General features: G+C 46.3%; 1 protein-coding gene and 1 pseudogene across 9 annotated transcripts in view; one reads left to right on the forward strand and one right to left on the reverse strand.

Moving 5' to 3' along the window:
• LOC101565264 overlaps positions 1-6,928 on the reverse strand; it is a 175,997-nt pseudogene extending 169,069 nt beyond the window's left edge.
• The window catches only part of Trim2 (tripartite motif containing 2), a 167,275-nt gene that overhangs the window by 100,191 nt on the left and 49,217 nt on the right, over positions 1-17,867 (forward strand). For 2 of the 9 annotated variants that reach the window (XM_023723645.1, XM_023723644.1), the window contains exon 1: positions 6,979-7,197. The exons of 6 other annotated variants lie outside the window; for them this stretch is intronic. The gene's annotated coding sequence lies outside the window, so the exon portion shown is untranslated. Of the gene's footprint in view, positions 1-1,871; positions 2,271-6,978; positions 7,198-17,867 lie in introns of those variants that run through there. One more of the 9 variants, XM_023723646.1, reaches the window with a different exon arrangement.

Raw genomic sequence — 17,867 nt, forward strand, 5'->3', positions numbered from 1 at the left:
ACATGTATTTCTTAGTGTATTCTTTCTCATAGAGTGCTACCTCTTATTAATGATAGTTTTGCTTGATGTGTTAGTCTGGATTTTTTATATATATTTTTTAAGTTTTATTTTTTAAAAAATTTGAAGTAGCGTTTCACTAAATTGCCTAGGCTGGTCTGAAATTTGCAAGAGTTCTGGGTTTAACAGGCATGCATCACCATATTCTGCTATATTTTTGCTTTCTTTCTTTCTTTCTTTCTTTCTTTCTTTCTTTCTTTCTTTCTTTCTCTCTTTCTTTCCTTCGCTCAGGGTCTCACTGCACAGATCAGACTAGTAGTGATCCTCCCGTTTTCAGCCTCCCAAACTCTGGGATTACAGGCGTGCCGGCCACACCTGGTCTCAGCAGCCCTCTCACCGCGCCCCGGGGGGCGGGGCCGGCATGGCATGTGGTGCCCGAGCCTGTGCTTAATTTAGAAATCAAACGTTATCCTGGGTATGTGCGTTGGTACAGGGGAGAATGAGGGCACCGCAGCCCGGGACTCTGCCCAGCGGAGCGCAGGGCCCGGGGCGGCGCCGGGGCCGGATTGCGGCTCAGGACTTCGAGGGGATGCTGGGGAACGTGGGAGGCCGCGGTTGCCCAGCTCCCGCCGCATCTCCTCCCCAGGAGCCACAGCTCTCCCGCTGGGGACACAGGTTAGAAAAACAAACCTCGAAGAAGGAGCCTCCCACCCGCGGAGCCGCGATCGGGCCCGCCAGCCGGTTTGCTCTGCGCACCGCGCCTGCGCCCAGAGCGACGCCTGTTGCCAGGGAAACCGGCCGGTGGATGCGCTCCGGGCTCTGCCGCTCCTGGGCCGCGGTGAAGGCTGCTGCGCGAGGCTGCTGCCTTAGAACACAAAGAGCCTGAGGTTCGGGCTTGTCAGTAGGAAGGGAGGTGGTAAGCTTCTCTCCCGGCTCCGGGTCGGTTTGAGGGGGAAGGACAACGAGGAAGCGGAAGCGAGCAGCCCAGCCAGACATTACCAGCCGCTCGCCGTCGCCTCGCTCGCGCCCGTGGGCAGCTCCTCCCGCACCGTACTAGGTGGACCCAGGTCCCAGCCCACAGCAGGGGTGGGTGGAGTGGGGCGGGAGTAGGGGAAACGAGACCTAGCCCAACCCTGTGCCCAAATCCACTGATTAGATTCAAAAAGAGATAGAGTCCACTTTGAATTGGCCAGGCCAAACAATGGCAAAATAAAACAGCCTTCTGTCTGCTTGCTTTTGCTTTTTGCTTCTGTGGTAGTCAGAGCTGGACAAAGAATAAGGAACGGTAGACGTGATGCCGGGCGTTTGAGATGTGCCCCAGCCCCACTGGAAGGAGTCAGAACCGGAGCCAGGGTGGGTGGGGCCACCCTGACCTAGGAATCTGCACCCCTTTCCTCAGCCAGCCCTACACACCTTCCAGGTCCTGTGCCAGCGCTGGACTCCACTGGTGCACACCATGGATGAGGCAGGTGATGTAACTGTTTTCTCAAGAAAATGGTGTGGAAGAACAGGCCATCCTGGGGGGGAGAGTTACCCGCAGGAGGCCAGATGTTTGCTTAAACTTCTGCCCGCAGGAGTGTCCCATGGAAGGGAGGGATTCCTATAGACTGAGATGTTAGGTGTTATCGGAAGGGAGAGATTCCTAAACACGGAGACGGGAAGATAGACTTTATATTTACAAAATGAGGAACATGAAAGCAGCGAGTCACAGACTGAGCAGCTCGTTTTCAGGCATAATGCCAGAGAAGGATTATTAACGGGATGGCTTCGGAACACCTATGAAAGAACATATCCTAAATTCCATAAGAATAAATCAGAGCAGACCAACTGTGTGTGGGGCAGGGTTACTGGACTCAGATTTGTAGTGTCTGTTCAGTACGCCTCAGCAGGAGGACGGTGCCAGCAAAGAACAGTGAACCCGGAGGTCACGAACAGAAGGCCGGCACGGACAGCAGTGACTGGTCTACCCAGGGCTCGGCACACCCCGCCTGCATACACAGGTCTTCAGTTTGGGGCAGCTCACTATGGGAAACACACAATCTCGAGGGAAGCATTGGACCTGGGTGCCCTTTGCCACAAAGCAGCCTGGCCAGAAAGGGCTGTCCTGATGCCTGAGTGAGGCCAACACGACTGTGGGTTGGATTGCAGAGAGCTCTGTCCCCAGGGGTGACTTGGAGAGGTTCCGTCCGGTCATTCACTTTACTGCCTGGCACGTACTCATCTGGGGATTGTACACCATCGAATGGTGACCTCAAGAGCAGGCTGGTTCCCAGGTGAGTCCTGAGGTTGGAGATGCTGGCTTGCTGCTCTGATCCCTCCAGGTAACCCCAACAGGTTGGGGCCAATTTGGGTTTTCCCTCTTCAAAAGGACACCATCTACAGTGATTTTCTCATAATTCTGATTGGTCAAGGACCTCCTTATAGTTACTGGAGAATGACCCAAGCCTCCAAGGTGGGGACCCTTATTAGGACTATTGTCAGTAGAGAACAGAGGGTCGCTGGGGTTCACCCCAAATCCCTCAGCACACTGATCACACAAGAGTCTGGACAAGTGGGGTTTTGAAATGGGCTGCACCTGGACTGCTGACCTATAAAGTCCCTTCCAGCAACATCTCCACATTGCTAGAAGAAGGTGTTCCTTTCCACTCTCGAAAGACCATTGGGTGATATTTTTCATAAAGTTTTTTGAAAGCAAAGGCAAGAAAAATGAGGTGTCAGTTGCATTAAGCAAGATTTCTAAGGCACTGGGTTCAGGTAGTCTCCTTGTTAGTTATATTTTTTCTCACTGAAACACATCACCACTCTGATCCACTGGCTTTGTCCCACTGGATAGGCTGATTGCTGTCCCCATTCACACCCATCCCAGAGGGGTACCAAGGCACGCTGAAGAAAGACCCATGCCAGCAACAGGAGTTGGCCTTGAGTTTACTCAGGTGCAGTACATAAGGGCTACTTCACCCAGAGTTGGTCCAGTAACCTTTCTAAATCTCATTTCCCATTAAGATAATAAAAATATTTTCTCTGCCTTTCTGGGTTTGCTTTGAGGATAAAAAAGAAAATCTGTTATGAAGACACTTTTTAAACTACAAACCACCAATCAGATAAGAAAAAGTGCTACTCTACTCTCTAAATAGTAGGTGGTCCTCTCTTTTGCGATTCTGAGGTGAACTTTTACCTTTCTGTCTTATGTCACTCATTTCTTTGTAAGAAGTCTTTTGTCGTCTTTATCTCTTTCCTAGGTACCTATCGTGTGTCAGCATTGCACTAGGGGCTGAGGATTGAGAGATAAAGAAGGAGTCTCCGATAGTTGTTAGCAAAGCATGCTGCGGCGGGCACAGGGATAGCTTCTCTCCAGACAGCAGATGGGAGGCCTGCGCCCTAGAGGAGGAACCAGAGTCCTTCCTACCATGAGCAGTGACTTTGCTGAGTTGGGAAGGAAGTAGCAGATGAAAGTGTTTGGAGAAGAAAAGATCTAGATATATGGAGTGGGTGATGAATATACTTGTACGGGACTCTCCCGTGCACCAGACAGTGTTTGGTATCCCTGTAACCAGCGCTAATGTCAGAAATACTCCCACTCACCTAATCCCCTCACTATCACAATCAAAAATGCCCTGTCACATATACATACCCCACCACCTCATAGCGAGTTTGGTACCATTCCCTGGCTGGGACCACTGCTAACAAATGCCTTTTGAACTCGAGCATGACTAGGAAGGAGAACAGTGGAGAAAAACGAGACAGGCAGGGACTGGATTGTAAGTGGCATTGTATGCCATCCCAAGTAACCTAATTTCTAGGACAAATTTCCTTGATCCAGGATATGTAGCCTGTATTTAAAGTGCTTTGGGTTGAGCCTGGCATTCAACCCAAATAATAGATGGTCAATACATTTTGGGTCACTATCTCCAATGCTCCTGCCAAATACAATGGCAATTGCTTTCTTATGGCTACACACTGTCTCTCTCTCTCCCAAGTGTGTATTGTAGCCAAGCTGGTTGACATCAGCTCATGCTAATGTCCACTTGACTAGTCAGAAGGGGAAGCCAGCTCACAGAGTCAGTAAAGTGCGCAGTGGTCTCTGCCACTGAACTGCATCCCTAGCCCTCTTCTCCGCTTGTGAAACCCCACACTGGCCCTGGAAGGCATCGATACAGGTCAATTGTGATTCAGAAAAAAGCACACCCAGACACTACCACTGTCCTTGTACCTGTTGCCTGGGAGTGCCAAGGGGAAGACGCTGTGGCTTGGTAACACATCTGGCGGCAAGCCAAGCCTCTGCCTAGAAACAGTGGCCTTCATTGCCAAGTCATATGCTACCTTTTTTTTTTCTTGTAATGTGGAGATTCATGCATGCTAGGCAAGTGCTCTACCACGGAGCTACACCTCCAGCCCTGCATCTCCCTGTAAAAAGCCATGTTAAGGATACTTTCTAGGATCCAGCTGAGTCCTCAAAAATCCATTTTATCCATGCAGTAATTAAGCTGTGGTACTGAGAGTATCTGAACCTCTCTGTCCTGTGTGATGCTGTTTCCACAGAAGAAGTATTCCTGGCTCAGGTAAAAGACTGCAAACAAATAGGGCTCTCTCTTTTTCTTCTCCCACCCTAGGCTGCAGTGTTGCCAGCTTGTACCCCAAGCCTCTGCTTATGCTGTGTGTTGTTCCCCTAGTCCTGTGGGGGTGCTCATAGCACCCACTTCCTGTTGTTGTCAGTCACTTTGCTGCCCCATGTTACAGTTGCCCGCTTACTAAGCCACCTTCCACAAAAGGCTGTGACCTTCCTAAAGGGCTCGGGACACACTGAACTCTTTGGTGTGTCTTCAGTGACCTCTCTGGCTTGCAACACTGGACGTTCAATAAGCGTCATCCCTGGGAATACATGACTGAATAAGTGCAGCTTCCCTGACTGTAAGCCGGGAAGATCAAGGGACTCCCCCACTTCTCTGCCATTTTCTGAGAACAGAGACCCGATCTGCTGTACATGCCAAGAATTTGGGTTACACACAGGAAAAGGAAAGGATATGTTGGAGTCATGAGCGTGGCTTTGGAACAGGCTTAGGAGCAGAAAGAGAAGCCACAGGATCTTCAGCATTGCAGGTCAGACGCCTCTGGGATGCTCTGTCCCAGGAAGAGGACCTGGGCAGAGGCAGTCATCTGCCTGTTGTCTCAGGAGTTGCTCCTAACTGCACTGTATACCTCTGAAACAGAACATACGTTCGAACAAAAGCTTGCACACAGATCTTCACAGAAGTATTGCTCATCACAGCCCCCAACAGGAAGTAGCCCAGATGTCCATTAGCTGAGGAGAATGGACACATGGAAGGTCTTATGCCTATGCAGTATATGCCCATTCCATATGTTTGCACAGCAGGAATAAAGTACTGACACATGCCCTTACATGGATGAAGTTTGGGCACGTGTTAAGTAGAAATACCCAGCATGTAAGACCACATTTGATATCATCTGATTCATGTGGCAGTCTAGACTAGGGCAATCTAGCCATGGGGCGAACCTCCCATACAAGCAGAACTCTATGGAGACTAACAGCAGAGAAGCGATTGCATGGGACTGTGGAGGAAGGAAGTTACAGCTGCAGAGCACACGGTTTGCCTTCGCTTGTGCGGTGATGAAAACGTTCTGAAGTTGACTGTGATAATGGTGGTTCCTATCTGTAAACTGAAAGTCATTGAGTTGTGCACATTAAGAGGGAGGATTGTATAGTACATGAGTTATATCTCAAACTGTTATTAAAAATAAAACCCACAAACTATAGTGAGGTGTGAACTCCACTTTTTGAGAACTTTGTTCCTCCAAGTAGACATGGCAAGATGAACTTGTCTGCATTTCCAGGGCCTGTGGGCTTCCCAGCATCCTCTGCTCCACCCTCTTTCCTCTGTGGCCACCCAAGGTAACCTTCGTTGCTTCCCAAAGCCAGGCCCCTTCCAGGGCTCCCTTTTTGCTTGACTGCAGGGAGAAGATCTGACAAACACAGATGCAATCAAATGTGTAGATCAAATATACTGTCATTATTTACATTAAAAATGATTAGGGATCACTTTCAAACTAATAACTAGGGCCAGGGATATAATGTTCAACAGGCCCAAGTGCCTGCCTGGCAAAGCCAAAGGTACTGAGTTCAATTGCTGGTACCATAAATAAAAATAAAGAAATAAAGTAATAACTAACCAATGAATAGGATGCAATACTATTCCCTGACTCCGTTGATAGACAAAAGGTAATGAATTTAAGCCGGACTTTTTAAGTTTTTTATTCCAAAGTGTTTGTAATATGAGGAACTAATCACGTTTTTATAGCTATTTATTGATTTTTATGCTTTTAATACTTTTTGAAAACATGTGTAATAAAGTGGTAAAAAAAAAATCAGTGTGTGTGTGTGTGTGTGTGTGTGTGTGTGTATCAACCTTTAACTGAAAACTTCATCTCAGAATCAGAACAGGGTCTGGCATCTTCTGAGTCAGATGACTATGCCATTCTCCTAAGTGGTTAGGATACAAAAAGCAGAGAAAAGTCTTTTGTATTGTTTCCCTTTGTGGAATTTTATTCATAAACCTTTTCCTCGGTAAATACCAAGAGCGGGGAATAGGTGGGAGGCAGCGTGCAGAACCGGTCTGGTTTTTGCATTTTTAAAAAAGTTGCACATTTGTGTTTCAAGCTCCTTGAAACATCGAAGGGAATGGATCATGCTATTTTTTAACTAGCGGGAGTTGGTGTGCGCGCCGCGCTCGTCCAAATGCGAGCTCCTCCAGGGCTGCGGCGCGTGCTCGCTCTTCTCGCGCGGCCGGCGCCGGGCATCCCTCCCTCCGCTCGGCGGCGTCTTCCCAGGCGTCCCTCGGGTCGCAGCGAGCCGCGCCGCTGACTGCTGACTCAGAGCCCGCCGGCCGCGCGACCTCGCCGCCGCTCGCCGCCGCATCCCTATCCCACAATCCCTTGCCGCGCTCGCCGCAGTCTTTTCAGCAGCCGCGGGGAACGAGGATGCCCTGCAAGATAAAGCCTGGCTGCTCTGGATACCGGAGGGGGTCCCCCGCTCGTTAGAGACCAGAAACCTCGCGGGCGGCCGGCCGGCGTTCCGAGCCCGCCCTCGTCCCCTGCGCCTCTCGCCTTGCAGTCCTGGTCCCGAGCTGCGCCGAGCTGCGTGGAGCCGAAGCTATGCTGGGCCGCTGACGATGGCTGCGCGGCTGGGTAGGGGATTCTAACCCGTCTCTTTGCATGCTGCTTCCAAACTCGAGGTGCTGGCAGAAATGTGCATTGTTCTCTTGGACTGCCCTGGAGCTGCAGCGACAGACTAGGGGGGCTTTGGTTCTCTGATTAAGTCTGTTTGCCTGCAGAAATGGGCAGGTGCCCAGTGCCTCGACGGCTTAGCCAGGTGCCAGGGGCATGGATGACGGGCGGATCGCTCCTCTTCTGCCCCCGACCCCTTCTCTTTCATGGTGGTGCCGCATGCTCTGTAACTATAAAAAAGAGAAAGAACCACTCTTTGCTTACAACAAAGACATCAAATTAACAAGGATGGGGAGAAAGCCATGCAAAATTTTCCTATGATGTACTGTGGTGAACTGATTATTTTACGTAGTCATTCTTTTAATGTTGGCTTGGCTTGTTTTAAATGGAATTTCCTCCCTGCATCTTTCTGTTGAGATGAAATACTGAGCGTGCAGGATTCTCCCCTGGCTCCCCTGGGGTGAAGGAAAATATGGGATGCGACCCTCCCCCACCATGTCCTCTATTAAGAGCACCTGGGGTTGAGCTCCAGGCTCCCAGTAACCATTGGAAACGCATTCATTCATAATGCATGATTGGCCCCTCTGAATCCGCAGTGCCATTGAGGACCGGCAGACAGATATGCAGCAGATGATTTCTTTCCTTCTGACATTTTGTCCCTGCCTTTTAAAGTACAGTCCAAGCCGGGTGGAGCTCAGTGGGAGCATTCTAAGAGGTGGGGGTGGGGGCGTTCCTGGGTCTGCTCTTAGATTTGTGTCTTCAAACCATGGGTAGTGTTCAGATCAGAGGTTTCTCCTACAAGAATGCCCCACCCAGTCATCAGTCTGTATTGTAAGGCAATAGGAAAGCAGGCAGGAAGCTGTTTATTTTAAACTGGAAACTGAATGTTGATAAATAGATTCCAGAGCCAAAAGATAATTTTTTTTTTTTGTCTGAAGAAAAAGATGGTTTCAGTACTGTAGCTTTCAAAACAGATAGTCAGAGAATGAAGCGTTTAAAAAAATTACCACTTCACTTCTTTGGCTTAGCTCACATTACAGCAGCTTTATTCCTTACGAATAAATTGGTTTCTTAAAAAGCCCAACAGTAGATAAGGAGAGCCGTGTGTTTGCTCAGACCCTTATATTGGGTCTTGACCCTTATATTCTTGAGTAGTATTAGGATTCTTTTTTTCCCAGTGTGAGTTATTTTCTGGGCCCTTGTATTATTTGGGGGGGGGGCAGATGCTATCTATACCAGCTCTGCTCCAAGCCCCCTGAAATGTTAAATAATGCAGGCCCCTGCCGAGGGAGCTTACAATGCGAAGTTTTATGTGTGCAGTGCACGAGGAAGCTGCTTTCTGCTGCCCAGACATCTCCCGTAGCCCTTTGGAAACCTCCAGCTATTCCTTTTGATTTCCTCCTAGAAAGTCCTAAGTGCTTTGCATTGCAAAGGTTAAAAAACTTGACTTTATGTAAAACATCGTCTGATACCTGTGCGGCTTCTGGTTATAGGAATGCAGTGCCCTTAGCCCACACGTTGTTTAAAAAAAAAAAGACAATAAAAATCTCAACACGTTTTTACCATAGTTAATAGAGCCATCCTGAAATGACTTAACTTTTTAAATTTATATGGTAACAAAAGATCAGTGGGCTTTGTGGCTTGTGAGGTCCAGTGAAGAGCCCTGGTCTTTGTCTTATTAAGAAATGAATATGTGTCGTTCATTTGGCTAGCTTTACTCAATTCTCCAAGCTTCTGACTTTTCTTTTTGGTCTATCTCAATTAAGTCGGAAAAGAAAATCCTAAGTATGTAGTAATTTTTTAACATTTACCTGAGCTTAATTTTTAAAATGCTTTTTGCCTCTTTTGATTATCTGTCAAAATTAATCCTATATTTGTATGTATTACTGAGATGTAAAGAGACGAAAAATACCTTTGAACTTTAAAAAATTGCTGTCAAGGGCTGGTGAGATGGCTCGGTGGTCTAAAGCACCTACTTGGAACAAGCTTGGCAAAGCATAGGGACCACGGTTCAATCCCCCAGCACCACATGCCAGCCAGCCCCGCCCCCTGGTGGGCTGAGCTGGACACACACACACACACACACACACACACACACAATAAATAAATAAATGTTTAAAAAAAATTGCTGTCAAACTATTTACTATCAGTTTTTCTCTGCCTGGTGCTGGACGTGGGACCCAGGGTTTTATACACACTAAGGATGTGTCCAGCCCTGAGCTGCGCCCCCAACACCTAGCATCAGTGTTTTTCTTTTTAAAAAAGAAAAAGATGAATGAATTCATTCTACATTGTAGCAAAATGACAGTTTGCAAACACTTGTATTGACTTTTTATATTTTTATTCTCTGATGACGTGTATTCTTTTATTACTTATACAAGGGTTTCAGTGTCAGCCTACAACTTGCTGTTTAATGGGGTTTATTATTAGGCTTTTCTGAATATTCCCGTTGTGCAGGTTGTCTGAATTTAATGGATCAGATTTCTTCCTAGAATTTGGAGTTTTAGATTTGAGCCAAGAAAGATAAAGAGGGAGAGGCAGAGAGAGAGAGAGAGAGAGAGAGAGAGAGAGAGAGAGAGAGAGAATATTGTAATAGCGTCATTGAAGGGACCATGGGCTGCTTCTGTCATCTTCTCTAACATCTTCACCTTCAGTTTCAACAGTCTCCATTTTAATTTATGCTTTTAATTTATTTTTCTTGAAAACTTACCTAATGAACAAAACACTCTAATCAACAACAGAATTAAATAATGTGCTTCCAGTACACCGGGGCAAAGAGAGGACAGGTGACTGGTCCTAGGCTTGTGTGCATGGGAGTTCTGACGTGAAATCCGTTTCTCTTCTCCCTTCTTGCCAGCCTCCCCCAACCCCCAGGCCAGGTCACCAGCCTTTCTCTCCCCAGCTGTCTTCTGTGTTTTGTGGTCCCAGACAATGCAGCCACTTTGTGTAGTCCCCAAGGAAAGCAAGGGGCAGACTTGGCACAGTGGTGGGTATAGGGAGAGGAGGCACCACTCCCCTTGATTGACCCAGGGTGCCTCAAGGTGATTGTCAATTAGCCTGACCACTGAACACCCCAACACACAGCCACCACCTCCTGGAGCCCAGAAATCAAAGCCAGGCTTAAGATCTTAAGCAAAAGGGGAACACTGTGGAGAAGGCAATGGCCACCAGTGATCTAGCTGTGCAGAGGCCAGTGAGGGGATGCAGTGCAGGAAGTGGGGAGGTCAGCTTAACAGCCACCCCCATACAGCAAGACCAACACACAGGGGAGCTGACACACACTAGACCCTGGGGATCAGGAGGATCTTGGGGCCCTTGGGCCCATCCCCCCCCTTAGAATGGAAAGTAAAGAGGGTGGCTCTTTATTAGTGGATTTGGGGGGAGGGAGGGAGGGAGGGAGGGAGGGAGAGACCAACAGGAAAGAAAACACATCTAGCCAGAGGAGACCAAGATTCCATTTAATTGGAAGTGGGTCACCCTGCTTTACAGCTGCTGAAGACTGTCCCCTACTTTAGATGAGCCTTAGTAACTATGCAAATTCAATCGGGATGATAATGGCCTCCTGAGTTTAACAGGTCTAAAAGTGCCTGTTTCTGCAATCCTATTTTCCTCTTTCTGCCTTGAGCTGCAGGTGGGACCTGTCCCGGCAGGTAACAGGTAACATACCAGGACATTTTTTCTTGTTTGTGAAGCTGATGTGTTTATTGCCTAAGAGCAGTAAAAACCCTATACATTAGTGAGTAAGTTCACCTCACAGCGCAACAGCGACAAACTAACCCCGCGAGCGCCAGAAACGGGACCACGCAAGTGGAACTGAGTCCCTTAGGAACTGCAGAGCCGACGCCCTCGCTTCCGCCCCATCACAGGTCTGCGTCTCATTTTCCGGGGCGTTCTGGCCCCATTTCCCAGCCGTGCTCCCGACCAGCCTGGCAGGCTGCGGCTGCCTCTCCCAGCTCCTCCAACCCCTCCTGTTCCTCCTCGTGCTGGTGGGTACAGCAATTCAGATACTTTTCTAATCTCACTGGTGTAATTTGGGGTGGAAACTATGGTTGAAATCACAGGATCGGAAACACAGACATTTTTCCTCTCATTTCGTCTCCTCCTATCAAATTCTTTTCCATTTGATAGTAATTTCCACCAAATTGGTAAAGTGAGCCAGAAGGGACATCAGAAATGTGGTGTGAGCAGAAATGCTCAGGCAGGATTTTTCGGGGCAAGGGTTTTTTGTTTCTTGTGTTTTTTCTTTTCTACATGATTGCTACATTGGTTTTCCCACAACATGTGTTTATCTGGCAAAACCCCTGCTAATAAGGGATCTATGTGCCAACTTCGTAGACTTTTTATTGCCATGCATATGTGTCCTCAACAGTTTGTCATTTCTCCTGGTGCATTTGACAGTGTGTCGCAATATGGCGCTAATGTTTACCTTCTGGTAGGTGGCTTCTGTTGCGAAGCATGACAGTATTACATGGACAGGCGGGAACATCTGATGGCAATGGACAACATTCACAGTGGGCTCTTTGTCACGGAAGCTGACAAGTGCTACTCTTTGCTGCTAGCGTGTCTAAGTCCATTTCTATGTTTTATTTCATTAGTTCAATTCATTCCAAAAATAAGTGACCCATTAAGTACCAGGTAACACACTAATGGGTGCTGGGACTACTCTTTTCTTGTATCTCTACTTGGGAGAGAGATCTGGAGACCTAGAGATAGGGGGCCTGTAGTCCTGTCCCTTCCTAGGTGACACCAGTCCCCTCATGAAGGTACCCTCCTCTCTAGTGGTCACCTCCCAAAGGACCCAATTTCTAATACCATCACTTTGGAGCAAAACCTAGCAGAAAGTGACCAGTGGGATATAGAAAAACAGAAAGGAGAGGGCACATCAGGTGAAGACGGGACAGCAAAATGTACCTTCTAGCCACTGGTCACTCCGCACAGGTGACAGGGCAGAGGGCGCCTTTGTGAGGTATTGCTGTGGATTCCCACCTGCAGGAGCCTCAGCCCTCCTTCCTCATCTGGGCTCTCAGGGCTCATTAGCATCAGCGTCAGTGTAATATTGTCTACCTGTGTCACCTAAACATGGCTTTCCTGTCTCCCTGCTCCACAACAATGGCTTCTCGTTGCCTCTCATTTTTCCTCTACCTTATTGGCTTTTCCACATGGTAGCTTTCTTGTATGATATTTAACTTTCTGTGTCTTACTTTGCTTAGCACAATGAGCTCATGTTCATCTATTTTCTTGCAATTGACATTTCATTCATTCATGTGGTTAAATGATGTTTGATATATAGATATATATATATATATAAATATATATATATTTTTTTTTTTTTTTCCTTTGTCCATTCATTTGCTGGCAGGCATCTAAGCCATTTCCAGAGTTAAGCTGTTGGGAACTATGTTGCTGCATGGGTATGCATATATCATTGGAGAATAATATCTTTAATTCCTTTGGAAATATACCTAGGAGAGGTAGAAATAGTCAAATGATATTTCTATATTTTAGTTTTTTGAAGAGACTCTGTACTGATTTCCATAGTGGTTATACTAGGTTTTTATTTGTTTATTTATTTATTTGGTACAGGGTCTTGCTACACAGTTCAGACTCAGAGTGATCCTCCTGTCTCAGCCTCCCCAGTGCTGGAATTACAGGTGTGCACCACCATGCCCAGTTCCAGGGTCAGCACTGCATGTACCAGAGATCAAACTCGGGTCCTTGAGCTTGCCAGGCAGGCACTTAGACTGCCGAGCTATCTCCCCAGTCCAGTTGTACTAGTTTATAGGTCCACCAGTAATGTAGGAAGACCCTCTCTCCAAGTCCTTGTGGGCATTCATTGTTTTTTGTGGTCTTGATGATAGGCTTTCTTTCACCAATGGCTAAAGATATTAAACGTTTTTTGGTATAGTTATTGGCCATTTGCACATACTCTTGTTTGCTTTTGAAGCAGGATCTTGCTGTGCAGTTTTGGCTGGCCTTGAACTCACTCTGTAGCCAAGGCTGGCCTTGAACTTTCAGTGATCTTCCTGCTTTAGCGTCCTGAGTGCTAGATTTATAGCATGTACCACCAACATCTGGCTTACACATCTTTTGAGAAATGTCCGATTCATTTGCCACATTTTTGATTGGTGTGTTGGAGGTGAGTTTCTTTTTAAGTTCTTCATATATCCTAGGTATAACTTCTCTATGAGAAGAGTAACCACCTGGCAAGGCCTTCCTCCCTCCCACTCTCTGGGAAGTCTCCTTATGTGTTGATTGTTTTCTTTGCTCTGCAAAAGCTTTTTAATTTGATGTACCCCTGTTTGTTGATTCTTCATACTATTTCCTGTGCTATTGGAGTTCTGTTTGGGACATCTTTGCCTGTGCTGTGGTGTAAAGGCTTATAAGTGAATGTCCCCCCAAAGTACCAGAGCTCAGAGGTGGGGCTTTTGGAGGTTATTGGCTTTTTTTTTTTTGGTTGCAGCACCAGGGATTGAACTCAGGACCTTGTGCTTGCCAGGCAAGTGCTTGTTCTACTGAGCTATCTCCCTGGTTTGGAGGTTATTGGGTTATGTGAACTCACCTGATTACGACTGTCAGGAGATAGGCCCAGAGCCAAAGAGGCGTCACTGCCCAGTGGCCTGGAAGGGTACACCTACCTCCCCAGCTCCCCTGTCTTGGAGCCAGCCGACTGTTACAGAGAGAGACTGTTACAGCCGACTCTACAGACTGTGAGCTAGATAAACCTTTCCTAAGGACACCCTTTAAATTGTGGGTGTCCAATGCAGTGTCTCAGTGACAAGCAAAGTGACTGAGGCGTTGGCCTCAAGCATTTTGTCTGTGTTATTTTCAGGCAGCTTCTGAGGTCCTGTTTCTAGGTCTTTGACCAGTTTGATTTTAGTAGTGCAGGACGGGGTGAGAGCTAGGACCTACGTCAGCCTTCTGCAAGTGGATATCCGATGTGCCCAGGACCAATTATCAAGTAGGCTTTTGTTCCCAACATATTTTGGGCCCTTTTATTAAAACCGTCTAGGGGCTTGGGGTGCATTGTCTTCTGCTGTTTCACCTACATGTCTATTTTTTGCCAACGCTGTTGGTCCTGTTATTGTAACTTTATCCTACAACTTGAAGTTCTGCATTGTTCTGTCCCCAGCGTTGCTCTTTTGTTCAGGACTACTTTGGCTATTCAAGATCTTTTCTTTTACTTTTCAAGATCTTTTTTTACTTTTGATTTGTGCTGGGATTGAACCCAAGGCCTCCTACAGGGTAGGCAAGGACTCTGCCACCACTGAGCTGCCTAATCTGGGTCCTTTCTCATTCCATATGAATTTTAGGGATCTTCTTTCTAATGCTATGAAGAGTGTCATTGGGATCTCAGTGGGGATCAAGTTGAGGCTATGGGTTGCTTTTGGTAATCTGTCTTTTGGCCTTTTGTCAGTGTGCTGGAGATTAGTTCCTGACCCCAGAGACTTTGGGGCTGTGTCAGGTTTAGGATCCCAGGAGTATTTCACAAGTGACCTTGCAGAAGTTAGTTCTGTTAATCTCCAGCAAAACAGCAATTCTCTATTCTGATCATGGTTGTTATCCTGCACCGATTTCCACTGCTTTTATGAGAGGGGAAAGTCCTCGGCACCTTAAAAACCCAAGTCGGGAAAGGGACAGCCAAGAATCTAAATATTACTGCTTTCCAATAGAAGAAGAGTCAAAACTGGTAGTGCTCAAACACTTTGACTAAAGGGTGTTGTTCGTTTCTGCCTGCTCTCGGGGCATGCTCAGCCTGGTGGCTGACGACCCGCTTCATCGCTCCTGAGCACACTGCTCCTCTAGAGCAGGAAGGCGCGTCCCTGTGCCATGCTGGCAAAGTGGGGGCTCTTCAGGGGCTGGAAGCCTTTTGTGCCGACACAGAGAGTTTCAGAAGTCCAGATGCCTTCAACAGGTCACTTGTGACAGATTTGTGATAGTGTCATGGTTTTACATGGTGTTAATGAGTACGCATAATTAATTTGCCATGCAAATGAGCAGTGCTAAAAAGATTCAGTTATCTACTACAATAGTTTTATAAAATTAGAACAAAGTAGGTTTATTCTTTCAGTTTTAGAGCATAGAACTGTCAGTTTAAGAAATTTCATTTAAGACAGATATTTTTCCTTGTAGGAAATCTGAAATTCTTAAGGTTAGAAAAAAAGAGTAAGTTTAATATCATGTTCTCTCTCCATTTTTTTAACTTCCACTATGGCTCTGATTATTTCAAAGGGTAGTATGAAAAATTTCAAAAGTTATTGAAAATAAAATTATTTTTAGCTGGTTTAAATTAACGGCTTCAAGTTCAACATTATTTTTCTTCTCCATTTTTTGGGGGTGGTGGTTAATGTCATGCTAAAGGTCAAACCTTAGGCTTCCTGCATGAAGAGCATAGCTGTGTCATGGAACTATATTATATCCTGCACTCTCAATATCATTTAAAAAAAATAGGAAACAAGGGCCACCAAGATAGCTCAGAGGACTGAGCACCTGCTTAGGTAAGCACGGGGACAGGGTTGGATCCCTGCCAACTGCGCGCCCAGGCACTCTAAGCCTACCTGTAATCCCAGTGCTGGGGAGGCTGAAAACAGGAGGACAGTGAGACCCTGCACAAAATTAAAAAAATAAAAAATAGTGAACGCTTTACAATGTTTTATGCCATCATTGTGCTAATTTCCTATGTCATTGAAATTTCAGTGCTAATAAAATGATCACTCTTACCATTTTTATGCTGCACAACACTCACACATCAGTAAAGTATTTGGCTTAAGATTAAGTATCATCCACTTATCTGATAAGGCAGAAAAGTTGACATTTGAGTTTTCTGATTTACTGATTTTACTGGATGACCTTGGCCGAGTCATTCAAACCCTCAGCTTTGGTTTCCTTATCTTTAAGGCAGACAAATCCAGCCCTTCCCTGGTCTGATGTCATAGGGATGTGGTTTTACAAAAAGCAGAGTGTGTGCCAACATTTTGAGCTCCTGAGAAATGAGCCACATTTAATCCAATCAATGAAGATTCTTTGAGAGAGAGAGAGAGAGAGAGAGAGAGAGAGAGAGAGCCTGTAAAAAGCCTAGCAGATAATGCTGGCTAGTAAGCTATTCACGCCGACATTGCCTAGCTGTTCCCTGAATTGTGTGGTGATATGACTGGTGCATCGCAAGCACAGTTTGGTTGTTAAATATACTCTTTTTAAAATTTACCTAGAAAATACAGAGTTGGAAAATGGCTGTGTCATATGTGTAGTAATGCTCAAATATGCATAAAAGAGTTTTCTTTCTTCTTTTTGGTGGAACCGGGGATGGAACTCAGGCCCTTGTGCTTGCCAGGGAAGCCTTTAGTCTACAGAGCCATCTGCCCAGCCCCATAAAAGAGTTTTCTTAATAAAAACATAAATTCTTTTCAAAACTGTGGTTTGGTGGGAAGTAGAAACTACCATTTATATTTGAGAATGCTCCCCTCAGGAGGTGTGGTGTTGTCGGTTCTATAAGTATTGTGAATTGCCCAACTTCAAAGTTTAAGCTGGGTTGAAATGTCACAGATAAATCAAGTTTCCACAGCTCAACTTTATGAAAACGCAAGGTCAAGGGTAGTGGGGTGGTTTCCCAACTGAGAAGGTGCACTTTAAAGACTCGCACAGCTACATGTGTGTTCCGGCATCCCTGACTGAGCTAAGTAAGGTATATCTTGTTTCTGTTTTATCCACAGATTGAGAATAATCCTACGCTTCTTACTAGATTTATAGTGAAGATTAACTTTTTAAAAAAAGAATATTTCCATTGCGCTTTGGAGGGCTGGGGACACCTTACCCAATAGGTGTGCCTTTCAGTTCATTCTTAATTTTCCCTTTGGGGTGGAAGCCAGGAACTCTTCAGGGTGGTAAATGGAGCTGTCATAAGCCAAGTTCTGACACTTGGTGACATTCGTTCATGGCTCTTTATGTCTCTGAGGGTCTAGTTCAGATAGCATGTGTAGGCTATCGCTCAGGATATAGGAAAAATCTGTACATGATAGATTTTCAGAGCAAGAGAGTAATACGCCTCCAGGAGCGGTGGTGCAGGCAGGTGCTCTGAGAGGCCTCAGGTTTCATTTATATGAGGATCTGAGTCTTTTAGGATTGTTGTTTCTTTCCTCCCGGGTCAGTATTCTTTTATGAGGAAAACGGGCTGTGTTGACCAACTTCAAAGGGTGGCTCCTGGTCACTCTAGGAGACCTGCAGGCTTTTCCACCCGCTCACGTGTGGACTGGACTCAACTGAGACAGCCCTAGACCTTATCAGTGGCACAGAGAAGGGGACAATCTCTTGGGCTATAGCTTGTTTGAATTTTATCCATAGCAAATGACTATTTCCTTTCCTATAGAAAGGAAAAATGAACAAAAGCATATGTTTCCTTTGCTTTTCATGTAGCCCCTCGCTAGCTCTCTCCAAGCCTGCTGACGTCTAACTTCCTAACAGAGCTGTGTTTTATGTTATCACTTTTCCCTCCTTTTTTGCCCAGGGGCTCTCGGCTTTCTTCTGATTTCTTTTTTTTTCTGGCGAGATCTCAACATTCTGAAGCCTCCTGTAAATTAATTCGCTTCTCCTCTTTCCTTGAATGCCCATGTGTAACCACAGCAGATCTGTCTTCCTTT

This window comes from Octodon degus, unplaced genomic scaffold, assembly GCF_000260255.1.
Source record: "Octodon degus isolate 3935 unplaced genomic scaffold, OctDeg1.0 scaffold00101, whole genome shotgun sequence".
Taxonomy (NCBI): Eukaryota; Metazoa; Chordata; class Mammalia; order Rodentia; family Octodontidae; genus Octodon; species Octodon degus.